This window comes from Bison bison, unplaced genomic scaffold (genome assembly GCF_000754665.1).
Source record: "Bison bison bison isolate TAMUID 2011002044 unplaced genomic scaffold, Bison_UMD1.0 scf7180017864479, whole genome shotgun sequence".
Taxonomy (NCBI): Eukaryota; Metazoa; Chordata; class Mammalia; order Artiodactyla; family Bovidae; genus Bison; species Bison bison.
In genome coordinates, this window is record NW_011495039.1 from 5,932,456 (window position 1) to 5,938,455 (window position 6,000).

The window sequence follows — 6,000 nt, forward strand, 5'->3', positions numbered from 1 at the left end:
TATGTCTTTATGTGCATATGTGTATATAATCCATTATATGCTAAGAGCCAGAGCTGTGTTAAATGCTCTATATATATTTTCTCATAAAATCCTCACAACATACCTAGAAGGTAAATATTTTTTAAAAAACAAGACATGTTTGAAAGAACAAGTTTGCCTAAAGTCACTATGAGAAAATGACAGAGCTAGAATTAAAACTAGTTTACCCAACTATGAAAGAAGGACACCATTTGTGTGTGTGTGTGTGTGTGTGTGTGTGTGTAACTAACCAGAACTTAAATATACTCACTAGAAAACCAAATATAATATTTCTCATCAATTAATAACTTTATTCCTTAGTAACAAGAATGACATAACCAACAAAACAACCACGGTGATCTGGAAAACAAACTCTGGAAAAGCATTAACCACAATCTTCAATTATGAGGGCTCCCTCAACCTACAATTTCTCTAGTAAAAATAATATCAATTCACACTTCACATGTTCAAATGCCAATACACAAAATAATGACCAAAACAATGCCAAAATTAGTAGAGTACTGCAGATAATTGTGTCCTGTTCACCTCATTTAGTTGGTATCCCCCAAGAACCCTGAGATAACCAAACAACACTAGCAACAATGAACAGAACTGCATTTTGTTTGTGTGATATTTTATCACCAAATCAGGACTTCCATATCATCCTGCTCAGGATTTATTGTGGGGCCCCAAATCCAATGTCAGCCTAAGAAACATACATTTCATACAATACCTATTGTGTTTAAATGTCTGTGCAACTCTGTCTCCCTTGGTTATTGACAGAGGATTTTCCTAGCCATGAGCATTGTATTAACATACGGAAATTTTTTTTTTAAGTTGAATGCTTTACTTTCCAAATTTTTGAATTAGTTTCCAAAGGATTTTCCCATAAGGACAAAACAGAAACATACACATCAAATTTTTAACATAAAATCTAGTTAGCCAAAGGGTGGTATTTCATTTGTTTCTATAATTAGGAAAGGGCTGCTCCACTAGCTGTTCTAAGTGACCTCTGGTAGGTCAGTCAGTCTTTAGATAAGAGTTTCTCAACGAGAGATGGAGGTACAAGTAGGGAAGCTGTCACACTGTTATTCATCTCTTCCCAATCATGTTGGACTCTTGAGGTTGAAGGGAGCAGGCATATATTTTACAAATCACATTGAGTATTATAATAATTTTTAAAATTACTCTTATAATGAAATTACAGACTGTAAAATTGGCAAGGAGATCAAACCAGTCAATCCTAAAGGAAATCTACCCTGAATATTCATTAGAAGGACTGATGCTGAAGCTCCAATACTTTGGCCACCTGATGCAAAGAGCTGACTCACTGGAAAAGACTGATGTTGGGAAAGATTGAGGGCAGGAGGAGAAGGGGACAACAGAGGATGAGATGCTTGGATAGTATCATTGACTCAATGGACATGAGTTTGAGCAAACTCCAGGAGATAGTGAAGGACGGGGAAGCCTGGTGTGCTGCAGTCCATGGGGTTGCAAAGAGTAAGACATGAATGAACAACAAAAATTGGCAAAGTCTCAACTGATATCATTATTCACAGATAGATTTTGTGGTTTCAACTAGGAAATAAAGGACATAACATTTCTAGGAGCCCATCACATTTTTTACAGTTTTCAATAGCCATTGACATATATGGATTTAGCAAGGAGGATTTAGCAATTGAGAAACATGGCTTTAGATGACTTTTAAATCAGCCCTATACATTCTCTGTACTGTGATTTATGATTTAGGCTTTGCGCCTTAGATCCTGAATGTACTATCAGTAGCTTACTGATACTTACTGCTTTTTACACAGAGTTTTGCAGGAACTCTGGCAACTCTGGCCAGTTAAGAAAATACACTTAACTGGAGATTCCTGAGATGATTCTAAAGCCCTCCTGAATCAAACAGAGCAGTACAGGAGCAGATTTTGAAGATAACACTGTTGGGGAAAATACATCTTTGAGATGCCCTCAGACTAATAAATTTCTGTGTCACTTGAAAGTGCAAGGAAATTGAGATTCTGAAAGTCCAAAAAATTGCAAATGTTTTAGTATCTCGTGCTCAACGAACACCACTTTATATGAGGTAGCAAAACATTTGCAATTTTTTGGATTTTCACATCTCATTTTCCTCGGTATGGATGGATGAAAAATGAAATAATGCTATTTACAGCAACATGGATGGATTTGGAGATTATCATAGTAAGTGAAATAAGCCAGACAGAAAAAGACAAATATCATATCTGCTTACATGCAGAACTTACAAAAATGATACAATAAATTTACTTACAAAACCAAAACAGACTCACAGATTTAGAGAACTAACTTATGGTTACTGTTACTGGGGGAAATAGGGCTAGACTGGGAGTTTGGGATTGACCTGTACACACTACTTTATTTAAAACAGGCAAGCAAGGACCTACTGAATAGTGCCAGGGCACTGTGCTTGGTATTCTGTAATAACCTAAATGGGAAAAGAATTTGAAAAAGAATAGACACATGTATATGTATAACTGAGTCACTCTGCTATAAACCCAAAAATAACACACACTGATAGTCAACTATACTCCAATATAAAATAAAAATTATAACAAAAGATTAGTTGCATATATTCTCTCATCCTTAGCCAGAGTCACCTAGACATTTCTTTTTTAACAGCTGTATTGAGATGCAATTAATACACAAAGAAATGTACATATTTGATGTGTACAGTTTAATGAGTCTAAACAAACACCTATGATACCATCACCACAAAAAGGTAGTAGATATACTCAACATCTCCCAAAATTTCCTTGAATCCTTTTAGCTTTTGTTTTTTAGGGTTTTTTACTCTAAAGTATGATTTACAATATTACGTTAGTTTCAAGTATACAGCAAAGTGATTCAGTTATACGTATATATTCTTTTTCAGATTATTTTCCACCATAGGTTATTACAAGATATTGACTCTACTTCCATGTTTTTTTGTTTTTTGATAAGGATACTTCACACGAGATCTACTTTGTAGCAATTATGAAAAATAGCATGGAGACTCCTAAACAAATTAAAGGTAAAAACTACATGATCCAACAATCCCTCTTCTGTGTTTACATCTAAAAGAATTAAAATCAGGCTCTTCAGGAGATTATCTTTATACCCACATTCACTGCATCATTATTCACAGTAGCCAAGATACAAAACAACTCAAGTATCCCTCTATAGATGAATGAATTTTTTAAGATGTGGCATATATATACAAAGGCAATGGCACCCCACTCCAGTACTCTTGCCTGGAAAATCCCATGGACGGAGGAGCCTGGTAGGCTGCAGTCCATGGGGTCGCAAAGAGTCGGACACAGCAGCGACTTCACTTTCACTTTTCACTTTCCTGCATTGGAGAAGGAAATGGCAACCCACTCCAGTGTTCTTGCCTGGAGAATCCCAGGGATGGGGGAGCCTGGCGGGCTGCCGTCTATGGGGTCGCACAGAGTTGGACACGACTGAAGCGACTTAGCAGCAGCAGCAGCATATATATACAATAGAACACTATTCCAACTTAAAAAGAAAAAATACTGTCATTTGCAACAGCATGGATGAACCTGAAGGAAGATGCTAAGTGAAAAAAGCCAGCCATAGAAAAAGAAACGCTACACGATTCCACTTTTTGTTGCCATTTAGTGGCTAAGTTGTGTCCAATCCTTTTGCAAACCCATGGACTGTAGCCCATCAGGCTCCCCTGTTCATGGGATTTCCCAGGCAAGAATACTGGAATGAGTTGACACTTCCTTCTCCAGGGGATCTTTTTGACCCATGGATCAAACTCATATCTCCTGCATTGCAGATGATTCTTTACTACTAAGCCACCTGGGAAGTTGATTGCACTTTTAGGAGAAATCTAAAGCAGTCAAACTCCTAGAAGCAGAGACTGCAATAGTGGCTTCCAGGGTCTGGGGGTGAGAACAATGAGGAGTTGCTGCTTAATGGGTACATAGCTTCAGTTGTGCTGGGTGGGTAAGTTCCAGAGATTTGCTGACATAGTGCCTGCAGCTCACAGCACAGCATCATGTAGGTGTCCATCTCTGAGACAACCACTCAATGTCATTCCTCTTCTGTATCCCATCAGCCAGAGGGAAAGGACCATTTGGCAGTTATTTGGTTAATTTGACTAATCCAGGTAAATAGAGTTAGAAAAAAAAAAATCCCTCTGGTCCTTACAGAGTAATGACATTGAATTCTGAGCTACAGCTGGGAAAGGCAACTGGGAGAACTTTGTTTTCTGTCACATCCAAAATATACACCAAAATAAAAACCCCAGGAAAACAAAACTCGTTACATAAAAATCAACAGACTTATGGGCACATTAGGGAAAGATGCTAGGAAGCAACTGGAAGGCTGTGTCCTTGGCTCAGGCGAAACCCCACGTGGAACTCTGTGCACAATTGCACTGCTGCCCTCAGGGGGCCCAGCACAGGGTAGAGAGCATCATGGCAGGAAAACCCACTTCATGAAAGAGACGCCTGAGGTGCTGGGAGAGGTGTCCTCTGTGGATGAGAATCAGGAAGGCAGGGAGGAGTAAAAAGTCAACAGATACTGCCTTCCGAGAACGGCTTCTCAGGTGGCGCTAGTGGTAAAGAACCCGCCTGCCAATACAGGAGACACAAGACACACAGGTTCAATCCCTGGATGGGAAAGATCCACTAAGGGAGGACACAGCAATCCACTCCAGTATTCTTGTCTGGAGAATCCCCATGGACAGAGGAGCCTGCTGGGCTATGGTCCAGAGGGTCACAAAGAGTTGACACGAAGCGATGCGTGCACCCACACCTTCCTAGGGAAAGGGAAAGGAGCGCTAATTCAGACAGCAGGTGGCTCTAGGTGGGAACCTCTAGCCTGACAAGTGGTACTGAGTCAACAGTTTAAATAAATTTAAAAGTTTACAGAGATACAGAGGCACCAAAAACATTTCAAACAGATTCCTCCTCTCTGAGAAGGGATTTAGAATAAATTCCATCCTCTTAAGTATGATTCTGTTGCCAAAACAAAATAGATCAAGGCCCTGATGCATACAGAAATTCCTATGTTATGTACGTAGAAAAGTACTTCACCCTTTCCCGGAACATAAAACTAAGAAACATTATCCAGAAGCAAAAGCCGTCTTGATTACTCTCAGAAGTGATAACAATCTAACACTTCTTCATAGGTGAGTAATGTGTGATTTTTTTCCAAAACCAACAATCAACCACAAACTCTTGGCTGGCCTAGGAAAGATTTTAAGGCTTGAGAATATTCAGACAGGCTCATAATGGCAAGTGTTCCTGCTCAAGATCAATCCATGCTTTTAGGGAAAATGACCAACATGTAGTTAAGCAGAGCATTTTACTCAACATGATCCATCACATAAATCATCTCTCATGTCTGTTCAATTATGAACTGTTTATTTCACTAAAGTAGCTTAATCAGCATCCTGGTACATAATATCCATGCAGGAGATCTTTCTGTTCCCATTAAATCTGACAGAGGCTGGAATACACTAATTTTTAGTAAAGTAGGGGAGATATAACCTACATGTCCTTGGGCTGCAAGGGCTTGGCCCAGAGATGGCAGAATACAAGAACTGCTACTCCTGTTTGTGTGTGAGAAAGCTAAAACTAAGTGGGGCCAGTTAATAGAGGCAAAATATATAAGGAGGTTCCTAAGATCCAGTGTATCAAAGCAATTTAATGCTCTGGCCCAGAGTGTTTCCTGTTGGGCCAACGGCTGATGACATACTGTCTAACAAGGTGGAATCAGGAAAATGGGTGCCTCCAAAGCTCCATATTTCAGCAAATAAGATGACGACTTTTCCATTCTCCAGTTCTAGCTACAGTGTGGTTCCCCAGTTTGACTGTACACTGGAATCTCCTGGGGAGTTTTAGAAATGAATGCTACCTCAGCTCTAGCCCTCAAAATACAGAATTATTCTGAGGCTCACTCTGAGCATTAGGACATCTATAAGCTCTGCGT